This window comes from Hylobates moloch, unplaced genomic scaffold (genome assembly GCF_009828535.3).
Source record: "Hylobates moloch isolate HMO894 unplaced genomic scaffold, HMol_V3 SCAFFOLD_1, whole genome shotgun sequence".
Lineage (NCBI taxonomy): Eukaryota > Metazoa > Chordata > Mammalia > Primates > Hylobatidae > Hylobates > Hylobates moloch.
In genome coordinates, this window is record NW_026652276.1 from 52,177,571 (window position 1) to 52,198,707 (window position 21,137).

Consider the following 21,137-nt stretch of genomic DNA (forward strand, 5'->3'; position numbering starts at 1 on the left):
AGTCTCCCCTTCCCTCAATTATCTATACTCATTTAAAAAAATACAATTAAGTAATTAAAAACAAAGGTAAAAATAAAAATCATATAAAATCTATCCCCCATCAGATAACCATGAAATGTGGTCATTCCTTTATACATAGCTTTATGAAATTATTTCCATAATTTTTTCTACCATGAATAGTAAATGTAGTTCTTCCAAAAGTTAAAATGTTAACAACCTAATATTTAACCTTCTTTTCTGGAGTACAAACCTATTCTAGATATATAGCATCCTGTGATGTGTGTGTGTGTGTGTGTGTGTACAAGTTTAGGGAGTCATTTGTCTTATAATAATGTGATCTTATTTTATATACTTCTCTGTATTAAGATTTTCATACTTATGAACAATATATTTCAAAATCTCTCCAAGTCAACTGGCATAAAGAGAAAATAGAGAGATTTTGAATGTAGTTCTGTGAGGCCTTGGGTACATTTTTAAAAACTCTCTGTGCTTCAGTTTCCTACCCTGTAAAATTATTACCACCTACCACATAAGGTTGTGGTGAGGATCAAAAGTGGGCCTAGCTCAGGGAAAGTCCTTAGTAAGAACTGAATTGATTTCTTTTAATGGCTTGTATGATACTAACGATATGAGTCTGCCATAATACAGTATATTGAGCCATTTGTCTACTGAGGGGCACTCACTCTGTCTCCAGTCTTCCATTAGTACAAACAATGATGCAATAAACGTAACTGTGTGTATACCTTACCTAGTAGTGATTTTATTTCCATAGGATAGATTCCTATGATGGGATAGGTAAATGTATTTTTAATTACAATGGATAATACCAGATTACATTTTTGAAAGACTGAAACAATGAACATTTCCACATATGTGAGAGTACTCTTCTCCCCAAACCTTTTCAGCAGCAATATTCACTGTCAATTTTTGCTAGTCTAATGGCTATGACATGATATATTGTTGTTATTTTATTTGCATGTCCCTAACTCTCAGCAAGGTTGAGCGTGATTTCATGTTTATTGGCCATTTGGATTCCCTTTTCTGCAAATCTCATTTGCCCGTTGTTTCTTTTTGGTTATTTATGTTTTATTCATTTGTAAGCACTTTTGTATAGTCCAAATCTTCTCTATCATGTGTTTCAAATAAATAATTTCCCCTAATTTATCATTCCCTTTTTAAAATTTTTCAATAAAGCACAGCACTCATTTTCTTTTGATTTAAATTTAATCATCTGTCACACAGATTTTGAAATTATGTGTGTCTTGTCCTTTATAACTTCTAGGTCCTATCTTGGTTAATCAACAATTTGAAGGATGTTTGTATGTATATAAAATCTATTATTTCTTTTTTCTTTTCTTTAATCAATCTGGAACTTATCTCAAGATATTAATACTTTTTTTCCAGATTAATAGGATGTTGGATCAGCACCATTTTTAAAATAACCCAGCTTTTCTCCTTTTAACTGAAATACCAATTTTATTAAAGATCAAATATCCACATGTACTGGGTCTATTTCTGGGCCCTCTATTCTATTCTTCTGACTTACCTTTTTTAAGCTAAAACCAAAGCCAATTAAGGAGGTCATGATATGCTGCAATCTAGTGAGGCAGGTCACTCCTCACCAGTTTTCCTTTTTACGTTAATTATTCCATATAGCCTTTAAGATCTCTTTTCCAATTCCCCCAAAACCCTATGCAAATTTAAATTAGAATTGTATTACATTTACTTAATTTGGGGGAGCATTCATATTTTTATAATAAATATACCTAAAAATTTATTATTTAATGTCCTTATATATCATTTTATTATTTTTCAGGAGGTCCTTTAAATTTTTTTTCCTCTTTTATAGCTTGTTGCTAGCACAGAGAAAAGTATTTTTAATCTATCTACCTTAGGTTAATTTCAACCTTAGTATTCCAAGGACCATTCTAAAGCTCCTCATTGTTCAAGCTACTCTCTTTCTCACCAGACATTCTTACTTCCTACTTCATTAAAAAAATTGAAGTTATTAGCTTTCCAGACTCCTGTCTGCACAATCACCTGTTCATATCAGTTCTTAATACCTTTTCCTCCAATCTTAAAAGATGAAGTTTGTTTTCTCCTGTTCAAGTCCAGGCTGCATTGATCCCACCCCATTCAACTTCTTCTAGGACCTTGCCCTCTTCTAGTCTAATCTAATAGTTATTCTATTCATTATATTGTATTAATTATGCCCCCTTCTTTTTTTCACCTACCACCTCTGCTTCCTATTTTCTTTTTCTCGTCTATACTTTGCACTTTATTAAATTCTTTCCTCCTGTGGAGAGGCTCCTTTAATCATATCTTGGCCAGATTCTGTAGCCATTCAGCCATTTTCAACCATCAGAAATACATTATTCTGATTGTTAGTTCTCCTAGCCTCCCTTAACTTAGGCAAAAGCTGTGGTTCTATCAGCTTAGAGTGAGAATGAAGGGCCAGGGTCTGGTTCCCAGATACCTCCTTACTCTCTCTGTTGTAGCTCTTCTGTAATTGGGGCAAAAGAGGGGAAGGGAGGAGAGAAAATGTCCCCCTCCTTAACTGGAGAAAGTTGGAGCCCTCTATGTTGGCTGTCCCTGCTTCTGCGGCTAACACTAAATAGCCATCCATGTACTCTGAGGAGCACAAGTTCAAATGCTGGCTTTCTCTTCCAGTGCATGTATGGTTCTTAAGTAAGCCTTAGAAAAGCGGCGGGAGTGTCTGCCAACTGCACATTTCACTCAAGTAGGAGACCTGCCTCCAAACACAGATCTCTTCTACACTCCCCAGTTAGCTCTTAACACAGGCAGTCCGCCTCACAGCCTGCAGTAGATCCATTACCTACCCAAATGGCCACAATATTGTGTAACTTCTCCCTAAGAGTGAAGTTTATTTCTACTCTTTGAATCTAGACTGCAAGGTAACTTGCTTTGGCCAGTGGAACATAGTTAGATGTAAATTTGGGGGTTTGTGTGCATGAAATAAGTCATATACTTCTATCATAAAGCAAAATGTAGCTCTGTGTTGTATACAAGAGACACTTCTAAGACAATGCAACTCAATTAAGATAACAGTATGAGCAAATATGAACTAAAAGAAAGCACAGGCAGTGATTTTAATCAGTAAATATAGAACTCACACCCAAAAGCGATTTATAAAGACTTTTAAAAAATGCTAAGTATGAGAATTCACAAGGAAGATTAGTTATGAATATCTGTGTACCAAACAACTTGGCAATTACTTGCATGAAGTGAAAGCTATAGAATATAGAAGGAGAAACAGAAATACACTAAAGACAGATTATTAATTCACTTTCCAAACTAAAATACAGCAAATGATTAAAAAAAAAGAAATGAAAAGAATAACAGAAACAAAAGGGATTATGAAGCTGCTTTGCACAACTCTGTGCAAATAAATTTGAAAACTTGGAAGATGAAACAAATGATTTTTCCAGGAAAACTAAGTTATTCAAAACTCACCCCAGCAGACTCAGAAATTCCACAGGGGTCAATTACTATCGAAATTAATAGATTATAGAAGCGTAATCATAATTAAAAATATCAAGGTTAAATGCTGTAAGATAATACTGAAATTTTGTGTTGAAATAGAGGGAAGTCCTAAAGAAGAGGTTGCAAGATAGCTCAATTATTGCTTACATATGTTGCAGATATCTCCTCAACTCCAAAATGTACCCATCACAGAGGAATCTTTAGAGAGTAGGTAAAGCTATTTGAACTGTTCCAGATTTTAGAAAAATAAAAAATTCCAGACTGTAAGTTATAACATTGATGATAATAAAGCCTAATAGACTGCAAAAAAGAATTATCAACTTTAGTTATGAATGTCAATTGAGAAGACTTAATAAAATATTAACAAATTAGCACGTTAAGAGAATATATCATGATCAAGTGAGATTCCTTCTCAATGCTTGTGTAAGAATACAAGAATAACTCAATAATACAAAATATATTAATGTAATTTACCATATTAATAAATTTATGATGGAAAATTGTTTATATTTATAGTTGCTAAAAGGAATTTAATAAAAACCAAAACTATTCTTGATTTTTTTAAAAGCACTCAAAATAAGAATTGATGAAAACATTATACTATTATACATATTTTATCTTAACTTTAAGGCTAGCCCATTTCCTAGTGGAGAAACACTGAAGATATTCTTCCTAAAGTCTGGAACTAGACAAAGATGCCCAAAATCACCACTACTAGTTAACATTGTCTAATTGATTGGCTATACCTCCAATACCATAGAAAATTAGAGGTATAAAAATTGGGAAAAAAATGTATTTCTGTATTTTCAGAGGGTATGATTGTATACCTGAAAAATCCAACAGATACCAAATGAAAATGATTATAAGAAAATTCAGCAATGTAGCAGGATATAAAATTATTAATACACAGAAATTAATAGTCTTCATATATGTAAACAATGACTTAGAAATAATGGGCAAGTGGCCGGGCACGGTGGCTGATGCCTGTAATCCCAGCACTTTGGGAGGCTGAGGCGGGCGGATCACGAGGTCAGGAGATCAAGACCATCCTGGCTAACACGGTGAAACCCCGTCTCTACTAAAAATACAAACAATTAGCCGGGCGTGGTGGCGGGCGCCTGTAGTCCTAGCTACTCAGGAGGCTGAGGCAGGAGAATGGCGTGAACCGGGGAGGCAGAGCTTGCAGTGAGCCGAAATCACGCCACTGCACTCCAGCCTAGGCGACAGAGCGAGACTTCATCTCAAAAAAAAAAAAAAAAGAAAGAAAGAATGGGCGAGTAAATCCCACATCGATAGTAACAAGTGACAAAGTTTTAAGAATTATTTAAGAAATGTTCAGAACCTAGAGGAGAAACTTTCTAATAAAAAGGATACAAAATTAACTTAAACAAATGTAAAGACTGTGTTCTTTAACAGAAAGACTCATTATCATAAAGCAGTTGTATTACATTTGTAAGTTACTAAGGAACAATAATAACAAAAAATACAGATTTTCTTTCCTGGAACTAGACAAACCAATTATAAAATTCCTATGGGGGAAAAAGTGAACAAAAAATAGCCTATAAAATTCTGATAAATAAAAGCAATAAAAGTACTATTCTTATTAGGGGTTTCAACATACTATAATGCATCAATAATTAAGAATGTAGGACTGGCTTATGAAAAGACAGACTAATGAAACACAGTAGAAAAAGTCCAGAGAAAGACTTCAATGCATATGGGGATTTAGTGCACAATGAAGACTGCATGCCAAATCAAAGTTAAGATGGACTTTTAAATAAATAAATAGTGTTGGGGAAATGGAGTGGCAAGTTGAAAGAAAAGAAAGCCAGTTCTGTACTCATGCTATGTTATGGGGATACAGAAATAGGCCCAAATGGAGCAACACTTTGAATGTAAAAAAAATGAAATGATAAAAGTATTAGAAAACAACATAGGTGATATTATTAGAATCATGCCTAAATTAAAAATATTTTTTAATTTTTTGTAGTGATGGAGTCTCATTCTGTTGCCCAGGCTGGTCTCAAACTCCTGGCCTCCAGCGATCCTCCCACTTTAGCCTCTCAAAGCACTGGAATTAGAGGAGTGAGCCATGGAGCCTGGCTAAGACCTCTCTTTGTTTTTTTCTTTGTTTTGTTTTTTGTTTTTTTAATTGAGACAGAGTCTAGCTCTGGAGTGTAGTGGCGCAATCCCAGCTCACTGCAACCTCCACCTCCCAGATTAAAGCAATTCTTGTGCCTCAGCCTCCCAAATAGCTGGGATTACAGGTGCCTGCCACCATGCCTGGCTTATTTTTTATATTTTTAGTAGAGACAAGATTTCCCTATGTTGGCCAGGCTGGTCTTGAACTCCTGGCCTCAAGTGATCTGACCGCCTTGGCCTCTCAAAATGCTGGGATTACAGGTGTGAGCCACCATGCCCAGCCTGGCCAAGACCTTTCTAACTATAAATCAAAGTCTGGATAGTTGCTTGGTTTGTTCATTGCAGCACTATTCACAATAGCAAAGACATGGGATCAACCCAAATGCCCACCAATGATAGACTGGATAAAGAAAATGTGGTACATATACACCATGGAATACTATGCAGCCATAAAAAGGAACTAGATCATGTCCTTTGCAGGGACATTGTTGGAGCTGGAACCCATTATCCTCAGCAAACTAACACAGGAACAGAAAACCAAACACTGCTTGTTCTTGCTTACAAATCAAAGCTGAACAATGAAAACACATGGACACAGGGAGGGGAACAACACTGGGGCCTGTCATGGGGGATGGGGAAAGGGAGAGCATCAGGATAAATAGCTAATGCATGCGGGGCTTAACACCTAAATAATGGGTTGGTAGGTGTAGCAAACCACCATAGCACACGTTTTCCTATGTAACAAATCTGCACGTCCTGCACATGTATCCTAGAGCTTAAAATTAAAAAAAAAAAATCTGGATAGCATAATAGTCAAATGTAAACACAAATAAACCAAACATTTATGTATGTCAAAAATATCCCATTAGCAAAATAAAAACAGAAATGACAAATAGGAAAGACATTTGCAATTCATAGCACAAACTGAGTGCTTATATGTATTCTTATATAAAAACTTCTAGAAATAGTGAATGAAAAGGCCAATTTTATAGACAAGTAAGCAAAGAATATGAACGAATAGTTCACAGAAAAAATACAAATAGCCACTAAAAAAATGAGATGATGCTAAACTTCACCAATAAAAATACAAATTAATATTACACTGAGATAGAATTCCTCAACTATCTGGCAAAATCCAAAACTCCTATAGTACATTATTGGAGAGGCTATGGGGAAACAGGCGCTTTCAAATATTGCTGGTGGGAGTAGAAAAAAGGAATAATGAAAAAAAAAAAAAGGCAGGAGATCGTGGTGGGTGCAAATCCTGTGTGCAGACTCCACAGGTTGGGGAAGAGCCAAGCTCCTTTCTTTTGCAGCTGGGAGGTGGGTAGCCCAGGGCAAGTTTTCAAGCCTGTCATGCTGTCTGCCTGGAAACAGACTGGGGGCTGTTGCAGGGGGCACAGTGGGAGTGAAACCAGCCCTTCGATTTGCATGGGAGCTTGGTGAGGCCTGTGACTGCTGGCTTTCCCTCACTTCCCTGACAACCTGCATGCCTCGGCAGAGACAGCCATAATCCTCCTAGAGATAGGCAGCAACACAATAATAGTGGGAGATTTCAATACTCCACTGACAGCACTAGAGCAGCCATCAAGACAGAAAGTCAACAAAGAAACAATGGATTTAAAATATACCTTGAAACAAATGGACTTAACAGATATACACAGAACACTTCATCCAACAACTGCAGAATACACATTCTATTCAACAGTGCATGGAACTTTCTCCAAGATAGACCATATGATAGGCCATAAAACCTCAATCAATTTAAAAAAACTGAAATTATATCAAGCACTCTCTCAGACCACAGTGGAATAAAACTGGAAATCAACTCCAAAAGGAACCTTCAGAACCATGCAAATATATGGAAATTAAATAACTTGCTCCTGAATGAGCAGTGGGTCAAAAACAAAATAAAGATGGATATTTAAAATTCTTTGAACTGAATGACAATAATGACACAACCTATCTAAACCTTGGGATACAGGAAAGGCGATGCTAAGAGGAAGGTTCATAGCCCTAAGCACTGACATCAAAAACACTGAAAGAGCACAAACTCAGATTCTAAGGTCACACCACAACGAACTAGAGAAACAAGAAGAAACCAAACCCAAACCCAGCGGAAGAAAGGAAATTACCAAGATCAGAGAACTAAGTGAAATTGAAACAAAAAAATACAAAAGATAAATGAAAGAAAAAGCTGGTTCTTTGAAAACTAATGGGTGTAGTGACTCTTGCCTGTAATCCCAGCACTTTGGGAGGCTGAGGCAGGTGGATCACCTGAGGTTGGGAGTTCAAGACCAGCCCGACCAACATGGTGAAACCCCATCTCTACTAAAAATACAAAATTAGCCAGGTGTGGTGGCACATGCCTTTAATCCCAGCGACTCAGGAGGCTGAGGCAGGAGAATCACTTGAACCTGAGAGGCAGAGGTTGCAGTGAGCCAAGAAGAGATGAGAGCCAAGCTAGATCTACAGGATGACTAGGAGCTTGAAGGTGATCTTGGAAAGAAGGGACATTTCAAGCTCAGGGAACAGCATGTGCCACGGTGTTTAGGGAACTATAAAGTTCAGTGTTGCTTTTTTTTTTTTCCTACAGGATAAAGTTTGACAGGAATAATACAGAGTGGTTGCAGGAGAATAAAAAAACTCCAGGCAGCAGTTACATATGACTAGAGACTATGGGCTGATAAAACCCTGAAAAACAAGGTGTGGACCAAGCTGGCTAAGACTGACTTGACCCAACATGGCACTGGATTTTACCTAGGTTTCACAAATAGGACCTTATTATATACTCATTAACATACTAAATCACACACCTCTGCCCCCCAGTGCAATGACAGTTCCAAGAACATCCATATTTAGTATAAAAATGGGTGGTATTGCAGTTCCCAGAAATCTGCACCTTTTTCCAGGAATTTTCATGAATACTCCACCCCTTGGTTAAGGAAACCCATAAAGGTAGCAGCCCCAAACCCCCTTGTGGATGACTCTCTCGAGGACACCCACAACTCCCTTTTATTGAGGGTGTACTTTTCCCTTTGCAATTAATCTCTGTAACCTTCACTATTTTCTGACTTGTCCTTGAATTCACTCTTGCGATGTTATCAAGAGCCTGCACAGTGGCTGCAGTCAAGGTCCCACCAGCATTTGGGGACCTACCCCAGCCCACTGATATCAAAAGTACCAGTTCGTTAGCCTCAAAGCAACCCTTCACAACTTGGCTTTCTTTTCATCCTATTTCTTACCACTGTGGAGGTCTAGAAGTTTACTGGCATATAAGATTTCACAGATAGGGAAGCCTCTGGTCCAGAGAAGCTCTAAAGAGTGGCCCTGTGGAATTGTGGATGTCAAGGAGTTCTGAAGTGGGAACACTGGCTGTGCTAATCAAAGAGTGGTGGCAAGAGTTTGGGGCAGAGAACAAAACTGTCACCCAGATACATTATACCTCATAAATACTGGAGAGCAAGGCCCATGTGAATATAACTTCATTTACCAAGTAAGTATTATGTTCCAAGCACTGTCCTCAGAGATCTTTTAATTGCATAAATGATATTGTACCTTTACTTAAAATCATTGCTTCTCATGACATTTTAAATGGAAGTAAAGAAACTGTGCCACAAAGAGTTAAAGAAACCATAACTAACAGAAATTCTTGAGTTTGCAGGATGGCAGATAAGAGAAACAACTTGCTGAAACACCGAAATTCCCTCCACTTGTAAGATAATGAAGCCGGCTGAAATCAGTTGGAACCAATATGACCAGTTGGAGTCTGCACAGAACAAGCCTGCTGACATCACAGCCTGAATTTCCACTGCATATTTCATACTAACTCACTTTCGAATATGCACATGGGACACATGAAGTAGCATGAAGAGGTAACTGCACATGCCTGAGGACTCTCCAGATCTCACCTTTCCTTCTGCCAATCAACTGCTAATCCCAGAATCCTCCTGCTAAACCTTTTCAAATAAAATTACTGCCTTAAAGTCAGCACAAGGAGAAAGATTTGAGCTTGACTTGGGTCTCTTGTGAGTCAACTTGCAATATAAAGCTTTTCTCAAAAACCGGGCATCATAATATTGGCTTCTAGCACATTGGGCAGCAAGCCCCCTTTGCTCAATAACAGTAAAACTCCTTTGATATTGTTTGGCTGCGTCCCCACCCAAGTGTGATCTTGCATTGTAGTTCCCACCCCACAATCCCTACATGTCATGGGAGAGACCTTGTGGGAGGTAACTGAATCATGGGGGTGGTTACCCCCATGCTGCTGTTTTCTTGATAGTGAATGAGTTCTCATGAGATCTGATGGTTTTACAAGGGGCTTTTCCCTCTTTGCTCAGCAGTGCTCCTTGCTGTCACCATATGAAGAAGGATGTGTTTGCTTCTCCTTCCACCATGACTGTAAGTTTCCTGAGGCCTCCCCAGCCCTGCAGAATTGTGAGTCAATTAAACGTCTTTTCTTTATAAATTACCCAGTCTCAGGTATTTCTTCACAGCAGTGTGAGAAGAGACTAATATAGTAAACTGGTACTAGTAGAGTGGGATGCTGCTATAAGGATACCTAAAAATGTGGAAGCAACTTTGAAACTGCATAACAGGCAGAGGTTGGAACAGTTTGGAAGGTTCCAAAGAAGACAGGAAAATAAGGAAAAGTTTGGAGCTTCCCAGAGACTTGGAAGGCTCAGAAGACAGGAAGATGAGGGAATGTTTGGAACTTCCTAGAGACTTATTGAATGGCCTTGACCAAAATACTGGTAGTGATATGGACAATGAAGTCCAGGCTGAGGTGGTCTCGGAGGGAGAAAATAAACTTGTTGGGAACTGGAGTAAAGGTCACACTTGCTAAGCTTTAACAAAGAGACAGGTGTCATTTTTCCCCTGCCTTAGAGATCTGCAGAACTTTGAACTTGGGAGATATGATGTAGGTTACCTGGCAGAAGAAATTTCTAAGTGGCAAAGTGTTCAAGAAGAAGCAGAGCATAAACATTTGGAAAATTTGCAGGCTGACAATGTGATAGAAAAGAAAAACCCATTTTCTGGGCAGAAATTTAAGCCTGTTGCAGAAATTTGCATAAGTAATGAGGAGCCAAATGTTAATCCCCAAGACAATGGGAAAAATGTCTCCAGGCTATGTCAGAGACCTTCACAGCAGCCCCTCCCATCACAGGCCTGGAGGCCTAGGAGGAAAAAATGGTTTCATGGGCTGGGCTGGGGCCTCCCTGCTGTATGCAGCCTCAGGACTTGGTGCCCTGTGTCCCAGCCATGGCTAAAAGGGGCCAAGGTACAGTTTGGCCATGGCTTCAGAGGGTGCAAGCTCCAAGCCTTGGCAGCTTCCACATGGTGTTGAGCCTGCAGATGCACAGAAGTCAAGGATTGAGGTTTGGGAACCTCTGCCTAGATTTCAGAAGATGCCTGGATGTCCAAGCAGTAGTATGCTACAGGAACGGAGCCCTTGTGGAGAACCTCTCCTAGGGCAGTGCAGAAGGGAAATGTGGTGTGGGAGCCCCCAGACTGAGATCCCACTGGGGCACTGCCTAGTGGAGCTGTGAGAAGAGGACCACTGTCCTCTAAACCTCAGAATGGTAGATCCACAGATAGCTTGCACCGTGTACCTGGAAAAGCCACAGACACCCAACAGCAGCCCATGAAAGCAGCCAGGAGGGGGCTATACCCTGCAAAGCCCCAGGGGTAGAGCTACCCAAGACCACGGGAATCCACCTCTTATATCAGTATGACCTGGATGTGAGACATGAGGTCAAAGGAGATCATTTTAGAGCTTTAAGATCTGACTGACCCACTGGATTTCAGACTTGCATGGGGTCTGTAGCCCCTTCGTTTTGGCCAATTTCTCCCATTTTGGATAGGTGTATTTACCCAATGCCTGTACCCCCATAGTATGTAGGAAGTAACTAACTTGCTTTTGATTTTACAGGCTCATAGATGGAAGGGACTTGCCTTGTCTCAGATGAGACTTTGGACTTGGACATTTGGGTTAATGATAGAATGAGTTAAGATATTGGGGGACTGTTGGGAAGGCATGATTGTGTTTTGAAATGTGATGACATGAGATTTGGGAGGGGCCAGGGGTGGAATGATATGGTTTGGCTGTGTCTCCACCCAAATGTCATCTTGAATTGTAGTTCCCATAACCTCCATATGTTGTGGGAGGTAATTGAATCATGGGGGTGGTTACCCTTATGCTGCTGTTTTTGTGATAGTGAGTGAGTTCTCATGAGATCTGATGGTTTTGTAAGGGCCTTTTCCCTCTTTGATTAGCACTACTCCTTGCCACCACCATGCGAAGAACAATGTGTTTGCTTCCCCTTCTGTCATGATTGTAGGTGTTCCGAGGCCTCCCAGCCCTGCAGAACTGTGAGTCAATTAAACCTCTTTCCTTTATAAATTACTCAGCCTTGGGTATTTCTTCACAGCAGTGTGAGAATGGACTAATATAGCCTTCATATTCAGGTCCTATAAATTCTGCCCCATCCTACATCTCTGACTGCACCCCGTAACACCTCTCCCTTTCATAATGGCCTTTTCTCAGTCTCTAGAAAGTGCCAAGCTGTTTTATGTCTGTAATGCCCTCTATCCTTTGCTCCTTTGCCTAAATCCTACTTATCCTTCTATTGTAACTTTAAATGTCACCTCCCAACTAAGCCTTTCTCCTAACCAGCTCACCACCATCTAAATTTTACTTCCAATTAAACACTTGATATACTTTCTTTCATATCAGATTTTGTCATTGTGTTTATGTATTTACTTGTTTAAAGAAGACTTTATTCCCCCCATGAAACTACAAGCTTCATGAGAGTAGGAATTATTTGTTTTGTTGAGTACTTTAAAAAGTGCCTAGAACATAGTAATCCACAAAGGCTTGTGAAAAGAATGTATAAATTTAATCCTCATAACAACTTTGCCAAATGATATTCTTATCCTTCTTTTCAGATGTGGAAATTGAGGCTCATAAAGGTTAACATCCCCAAATAAGGGTCTACATCCAAATCCTATGCTCTTAAGTCCTGTATTGTCTCCCAAATGAAGAGGGGCTTCTCGTTAAAATGACCTGGAAGTGGCATAGGGAGCTAAAGATGATAAAAACCTGTCTCCTGGCTTTGGCTTATGAGGTATGGACAAAGAACAGGCTCTGTTGGAGGGAACTGAAAATGAAGTAAGGTCCTTGGGGTTTCAATTTTAAAAGATGTGATGGAGTGCCCTATAAAAAGTTGAGGGCACAGAGGAAATGGGTTTGCAGATAAATAGGAATAAGTTAGGAGACTGGACAGCTGTAAGAAAATGAGCAAGGAGAGTGGATGAGGCTTCTCAGCAGCCATGGGGATAAAAGGATGAACGCATGGTTGATTGAATGCAAGTGTACACTTAAGTATTTAGTGACTGTGTGAACAAGAAACTTGGACAGAATTAGAGGAGCTGAACTGCCTAGGAGTATCAGGAAGTACTCAAACAGTATTAGGCTATAGTACTTACTGTATACTCCTTCAATTTTTGTGAGCACTCTTCTCCCTGGAGGGACTTCTACTCCACTAATATGGCCGATCTGCTCCTCATCAAGTTCTGGCATAACCTCTAGTTACTCTACCATCTACTGCTCCACTTCTGTTAACTTAGCTCTATTGTGCTGCAAGGGTCAGGGGCAAGAAAATAAATCATGATCAGTAGTGAAAGTAGTAACTACACAAAGAAGGCCAGGAATGAATTTTTCAGAAGATGAGTTAAAAGTTTCTGAAGCATGTTTCATACCACCTCTTACATTCTCAGTAGTAGGTAGAAACCCGGGTGTAGTCCTAGACCACTTAAGAATGTGCTAGAGTTTAGGCCTAAAAGGAATGGACATCAATGGTTTTTCAAAACACGAAAGTACCCAACTTCAGACATATATTCCATTATAGTTAAAAAGCTGTATATTTTTTACATTCAGAGATGGGTAGAAAGTAAGGGTTTGGTGTGTCAATCACTAAAAAACAAAATATTTAGTACTGCCTTAAGAGTTAAGAAAAACTGTACCTTACAACTGGAATCCAAATAATCCAAAACAGATATAAAGTATGTAGACATAGGCTGATAGCTCCTGAATGACGACAACAGCTGGCTCCCAGCCACTCTGCCTAGAAACAGTTGCTAGGCAGCAACAGATTTGCTCACAAATGCACTTTTCACCCAATAATCAGTATTATAACGCACATGCCACCCTCCAATCAGTTTTTCTGCTCCTGTGTGGTTTAAAGGAAAAAGACTCTGGTAAATATTATTTATGATGGCTAATAGTCTCAGGGACAGTAAACCATGCTAGGCTATTTCCTGGACAAAAAAGATGAAGACCTTTGTCATCTAGGTCTGGGAGTGCTTTAGAAAAGTCTGAAAGCTACATATTTCATTTGCTCTTAATTTATTTCAGGCTGAGTATAAATGTTATCCAGGGACCAGGATAATGAAATAATAGAGCTGAAACTTACTGTCTTTCAAGTTCTTTTTTTGGTTCACAAAAAGCCAATACTGCAAACCATTCAATTTAAATTCATTTAAGAAATACTTAGGTAGACAGAATTTGAGAATTTGAACTATATAAAGGAAACAAAGATATAATCATTCCAGAATTTTAAAGTTTTCATTTGTTTTATATTTTCTTACTGCTTATCAAAAATTTGAAGTTCAAATTTTTATAGACTCAACCATTTTCTGCACAAAATTGACATTATTAGGATAAAGCAAAGCTCGATTGCCTAGCTTATTGATGATATGGATGACATAATATGACAATTTTAAAAGTTTGATTCTAGTAATAGGATCAACAATACAAAAAATAAAAGATAAAAGTATGATTGTCCCTGTTCTGAGTGAAGTGCATTCTGCTACATCGACACATTTACTGGATGTACTACCTTCAACACTTTCAAAAGCAATCTTTTCCTCAAAGGAGCTTTTACCATATTCCCATTTTTGCCAGAAGCACATCCCTGGTCCTTCAGACTTAAAATCTTAGAGTCATAATTTCTTCCTGCACTACATATTCTCCAAAATCTAATAACCAAATCTTGGTTCTTATCCCTTTTGCTTTCTCTTCTACTAACCCATTCCATCTACTAATGCTTTTCTGTATTTATTCTATTTGCCAGAAAAGAATACAGTTTCTCTATTTCTCACAGTTAAATGTGGGAGATTGGTCGGAGTGGTGGGAGAAACTATAGGGAAAGGAGCAGGCCTTCTGAAAGGTCAGAACGCTGTGGCTCTGCATAGCTTTGGGGGAGAATAGCTGAAGGCAGCTCTTCCCTGACCCTGAGGCAGAGGGCAAAGAGTAGGTACAAGGAAGCATAGGGGAATTTATCTTAAACAGGCTTGTTTACTTATGTTGTCCAGAAACCAACCTTTGATCATCTGCGCACATGACTGCTCCCTAAAATGGGGAACAATGATGTTAATTACCTGCAGATTGTGTTTGCTCCAGGCTTTTGGCATTGTGTCTTTGCTGAATGAAAGCAAGCAGCTCCAGCTTATTGAGACTGCTCACTCTTGGGCTGCTAGTGCTGGGCAGTCCCCTAGCTGCTCTTACACTGCATACCTGTGTCTGAGTACTCCTTTCATCCATTGCTGGGCCAGGGTCTGTGGGACGGACCCGGCAGTTAAAGCTAACATTTTTAAGTTTGGAATTAAGAGGATTCAATCTTAGCTCCTTTGCTGCCTAACAAACTTTCTGATTCTAGCCACTCTATCCCTTCCTCAAAATTCCTGGCACATAGTAGACACCCACATATTTATTTGTTCACATGTAGTAGACACCCATATATTTACTGGTTCCTTAGAAGGAAGACACCAAATAAATATATTGGTGTCTACTACATGCCAGGAATTTTTGTTTCACCTGGAATGCCTCTAATGCTTTTGTTTCTAATCAGTCTCAAATTTAGTTATCCCATAAAACTGTTCCAAATTCCCACTTCCTCCATGGCACTTTCCTCAGTCCTTCAAACTCATACTAATGATGAGAATGCCCCAACTAGTATCTTTCAAGTAAGTTGGCATCTTCATGTGTTCGAGAACGCTAGTCAATCAAGAATCTTAAATCACGAAGAGTTCATGTTTGTATAGTGCTTATTCTGTACCAAGCACTAATCTACATACTTTACATCTATTACATTTAAATATCACAACTTCTTGAAATAGATACTATTATAATCCCTATTTTTCAAATGAGGAAACTGGAGCACGGAGATGCTATATGATCTGCCCAAGGTCACACACTAAGCGGTAGAGCTGGGACTCAAACTCAGACAACACTGGTTTCAGAACCCATGCTCTAAACCAATAATCCTTATTATGAGTTCCTTCCAGTTTTAAAATTTCTACACATCATTTGGCCAACTCCGTCATTTGACTGAGAGAAACCAAGGAGGAGAGAGATTCAGTGAACTGCTGAAAGTTGCATAAAGCAGAGTTTTTCAAAATTTAGTGTGCATATAAATCATGTAGAGATCCTTAAAAATGCAGATTCTAATTGAATAGGTATAGGATGAAGGCTGAGATTCTACATTTCAAACAAGCTCCCACGATACTGATTTTACAAACCATGTTCCACACCTTGAGTGGCAAGAACAAAGGGAAATGATAGCTGAGACTGGAACTCAGTTCTTATTTACTGCATCCAGTGCATCTGGCATAGTAGGTAGGAGGGAGAAAATGTGACTGAGAAGTTACTGGGAAAAAAATCTACCTCCTTTTCAATCACCCTAAAATTATTCATGCTGAAATAGATAACAAATTCACCTTTTAGTAATCCAAATACTAAACATAAAAAAATTGTTTAAAATGTTTTTAATTATTAAAGTGGTGACAAATGAATAGTAAATAAGATGCCTTCAATGAAGACCCTGTTAAAATTTTAAATCCTGAAAGTTCCTGAAATTTAAATGATCCCATAGCTTTGAAGAGTTATAATATCAATAATTCTACTTATAGGAATATATAATAAATACTCCAAATAAACAAAAATATTTATGCACACTGATACTTATCACTGTTCATAGTCATTTATAAACAACTGTAAGCAACTTCAATATTTAACAATATAGAATAGTAATACAGAAAGATGCACCCTTGGGAAAATGCAGATTAAGAAAATAGATCTAGTTTAACTTAACAGAAGGATAAATTAAAACACACACATTTAAAGTTAACTTCCCTACAGAGACTTAAATAACCATTGGCGATCTGGGAATAGGAAATAAGCTTCTGATTTTTAAATCCATCCTATTTCAGTATGCCATTTAAAATTTAAGAATTCTCTAAAAATATTAAAGGTTTTATTACTGGCTTCTCTGTAAATAATTATAGGATGTAATGGCTATAATAACTTTATGACATTAAGTATTAAACTAAAAGGTACCCATGTTATAAATACATTTTTTAATCATTCAACATCTTTAGTAATAAATACATTTTTAAGAGCATTTAATAAAATACCAATAATTGATAAACTTCAACCAACCAGTTCTATGTTAATCCTTTCTCAATTTGTATAGTTTATTTTAAAGCTATATCCAACAAAGCATCATTTAATAAAACTATTGCATCCCTGGTCCCAGGAGTAACATCAATTTCTAGCAGGGTTCACCTTTAACAGTAGTATTTTGTATTTTCAATGAATGAGACCCCATATAAGTTCAAACACCTTTCCTATTTACCATGTCTTCTAATTCTGTTTTTAGCTTACGGGTTTCATTTGTACGCTCTCACTAATCAGTACTAATGCTACAAGTATTTTTTTTTAATTTGACAAAAAATATATATATTTATGGTGTACAACATAATGTTTTGAAGTATGTATACATTGTGGAATGGCTAAAGTAAGCTAATTAACATATGTATTACCTCATGTATTTGTGATGAAAACACTTAAAATCTACTCTCTAAGCAAATTTCAAGTGTATAATACATTTTATTAAATACAATCACCATAATGTACAAGAAATCTCTTGAATTTATTTCTCATAACTGAAATTTTGTGTCCTTGACCAACATTTCCTCAATACCCACTTTCTACAACCCCAGACCCAGAAAGTCACCATTCTGCTCTCTGTTTCTGTGAGTTCAACTCTTCTAGAGTCCACATTTAAGTGACATTATGTGGTTTTTGTGTGTTTCTGTGCCTGGCTTATTTCACTTTACATAATATCTTCGAGGTTTATCCATGTGATTGCAGATGGCAAGACTATTTTCTTTTTTTAAGGCTGTATAGCATCCATTCATCTGTTGATGAACACTTAGGTTGAATCCGTATCTTGGTTATTGTGAACAGTGCTCAATGAACATAGGGGTGCAGATATCTCAGCGACATACTTTCCTTTGCTGGATCATATGGTAGATCTATTTTTTGAGGAACCTTCATACTGCTATTCATACTAACTTACGTTCCCAGCAACAGTATATAACAGTTCCTTTACCTTCCACAATTATTCATCTTTTTGATAATAGCCATCCTAATAGGTGTCAGGTGATATCTTATTAGAGTTGTAATTTGAATTTCCCTGATTATTAATGATGTTGAGCATGTTTTTTTCATATACCTGTTTGGTCATTTATATGTGTTTTTTTTTTTTGAGAAATGTCTATTCAGGTTCTTTTGCACGTTTTTTTTTTTTTTTTTTTTTTTTTTTTTTTTTGAGACGGAGTCTCGCTCTGTCGCCCAGGCTGGAGTGCAGTGGTGTGATCTCGGCTCACTGCAAGCTCCGCCTCCCAGGTTCACACTATTCTCCTGCCTCAGCCTCCCGAGTAGCTGGGACTACAGGCGCCCGCTACCACACCCGGCTAATTTTTTTCGTATTTTTAGTAGAGACGGGGTTTCACTGTGTTAGCCAGGATGATCTCAATCTCCTGACCTCATGATCCGCCCACCTTGGCCTCCCGAAGTGCTGGGATTACAGGCCTTTTGCACATTTTTTAATTGGCTTATTTGCTTTCTTGCTATTGAATTGTTTGAGTTGCTTATATATTTTAGATATTGACCCCTTATCAGATGCATGGTTTGCAAATATTTTCACCCATTCTGTAAGTTGTCTTTTCATTCTGTTGATTATTTCCTTTATGTGCAGAGCTTTTTAGTTTGATGTAATCTCATTTGTCTATTTTTGCTTTTGTTGCCTGTGCTTTTGGGGTCATCTCCAAAAAAAAACATCCCCCAAAGCAAAGTCATAGAGCTTTCCCCGTGTTTTTTCCTAGTAGTTTTACAGTTTCAGGTCTTATGTTTAAGTGTGTTTCATCTATTTTGAGTTGATTTTTTATATGGTATGATATAAGGGTCTGATTTCATTCTTCTGCATTTGGATATTCAGTTTTCCCTACACTGTTTACTGAAGAGATTGTTCTTTCTCTCATTGTATATGCTTGACATCTTTGCCAAAAATAAATTAACTGTAAAGGCATGGATTTATTTCTGGGCTCTCTATTCTGTGTGTCTGTTTTTAATGTCAGTACCATGCTGTTTTGATTACTGTAGCCTTGTATTATATTTTGAAACCAGTGTGATGCCGCCAGCTTTGTTCTTTTTGCTCAAGATTGCATTAGCTATTCAGGGTCTTTTGTGGTTCCATACAAATTTTAGTGTTATTTTTTCTATTTCTGTGAAAATTGTCATTGGAATTTTGATAGGGATTATGTTGAACCTGTAGATCACTGTGTAATATGGTCATTTAACAATATTAGTTCTCCTAATCCATGAACACAAGGTATCTTTCTGTGTCTTCAATTTATTTCATAAATGTTTTATAGCTTTCAGTGTACAGATCTTTCACCTCTTTGGTTAAATTTCTTCCTATTTTTTTGGTAGCTATTGTAAATTGGTTTTCTGGATTTTTTTCAGATAGCTCGTTGTTAGTATATAGAAATGCTATAATTTTCTATAAGTTGATTCTGTATCCTGCAAAATAAATTAATTTATTTTTTAGTGCAAATATTTTTTTTGGTGGAGTTTTTAAGGTTTTCTATATATGAGACTGTTGTGATATAGAAAAACCCGAGTGTTTTTCCTACCTCTACTTTCACACAGTCACTCAACACCTCTGACAACAGATATGTGGATATTTTTTTTCCTCTACATACCAAGCAATTTTCTGGCAGATTCTGTGGCAGACACCAGCTCTAATTCAGTTTAATTCTGATACTATCCCACGGGAGATAGTATCAGATCCCACAGGTTTGATCCTACAAGACTGCCCCAACTTCAGATGCTGACTGCAAACCCCAGGCTGTGGCCTGATCAGCTGGCTATAAATTGGACTTCCAACGACCCCCACCTTGAATTCTATTAATTTGCTGGAGCAGCTCACAGAACTTGGGGAAACACTTTATTTACCTCTACTCATTTATTATAAAGAAAGGATACAAAGAGCCAGATGGAAGATATGCATAAAGGAAGGTATGTGGGAAGGCACATGGAGCTCCCATACCCTGTCAAGCCACTCCACCCTCCAGGAACCTCCACTATACATTCTGCTGTCCAGAAGCAGCTCCCCAAACCCCATAGTTCAGGGATTTTTATGAAGGTTTCATCATGTAGGTATAATCAATTATTAACTCCATTTCCAGCCTCTCTTCCCTTTCCTGAGAATGGGGAATAGAAGAGTGAAAGCTCCAACCTTATAACTATGGCTTAGTCTTTCTGGTGACCATTCCCCATCTAGAAGCCCACTAAGAGTTGCCCCATTAGAACAAAAGATGCCTCCATCACCCTGGAAACTACAAGGGATATTTAGGATCGCTGTGTCAGGAACCAGGGTCAAAGACCAAATATTAGAACAAAAGATTCTCCTAGCATCCCTATCACTCAGGAAATTACAAGGATTTTAAGCGTCCTGATCCAGGGAATGGGGGCAAAGACCAATACGTATATTTCTTATAATTTCACAGCCTTCACTCTGGTGTCTGGCCATGGACCCCTTACAGCAAAATGATCCTATCTATCTGAGCATTTACATTTAGTGTCACATTTATACAACAGATATAGCAAATACCTAACATTTGGAGAAGCCAGTATAGAGTAGGGATAGATTTAAAGGAACAATGAGTTTTCCCTAAAAATCCATTATATACATTTTCATATTCCAGCACTAATTTGCTTATTCTCTTTTTCTGTTGATCTACCGCTGTTTGTACCTTATGATAAACTTGTGCAAAACTATTTAGCAAAGGAATAAACTGATAGCTAGCTAGATCCAGGTCCCTCTCAAACCAGTCATTTTCTATAGATATTACATCCTGAGGAGGCTTTATTTTAATCTCTCTGTACATTTGATCATCAATACAGTATTATCCTAAGACTTATTTGCATGAGGTAGTTGAATCTTACTAACACCACCTATATTCCACCATACTGCAGGGGCAGCAGAAGAAAACTGGCAGGATTTAGCTTTTAGAAGTTTTTTTTGGGCCGGGAGCGGTGGCTCACGCTTGTAATCCCAGCACTTTGGGAGGCCGAGGCGGGC

At 38.0% G+C, this 21,137-nt stretch overlaps 1 protein-coding gene and 1 long non-coding RNA gene across 10 annotated transcripts in view; one reads left to right on the forward strand and one right to left on the reverse strand.

The window, feature by feature from the left end:
* CUNH2orf88 (chromosome unknown C2orf88 homolog) overlaps positions 1-21,137 on the reverse strand; it is a 98,376-nt gene that overhangs the window by 39,625 nt on the left and 37,614 nt on the right. For 3 of the 9 annotated variants that reach the window (XM_058440256.1, XM_058440257.1, XM_058440240.1), the window contains exons 1-2: positions 15,088-15,508; positions 13,135-13,285 (exon numbers count right to left, since the gene is read on the reverse strand). The exons of 1 other annotated variant lie outside the window; for it this stretch is intronic. The gene's annotated coding sequence lies outside the window, so the exon portion shown is untranslated. Of the gene's footprint in view, positions 1-13,134; positions 13,286-13,671; positions 13,764-15,087; positions 15,509-21,137 lie in introns of those variants that run through there. 5 more of the 9 variants (XM_058440260.1, XM_032755152.2, XM_058440246.1 and 2 more) reach the window with 4 other exon arrangements.
* Positions 13,851-21,137, forward strand: part of LOC131383711 (uncharacterized) — an 8,292-nt gene continuing 1,005 nt past the window's right edge. The window contains exons 1-2 of the long non-coding RNA XR_009213947.1: positions 13,851-13,905; positions 19,835-20,071. This is a non-coding gene — a long non-coding RNA (uncharacterized LOC131383711). The remainder of the gene's footprint in view (positions 13,906-19,834; positions 20,072-21,137) is intronic.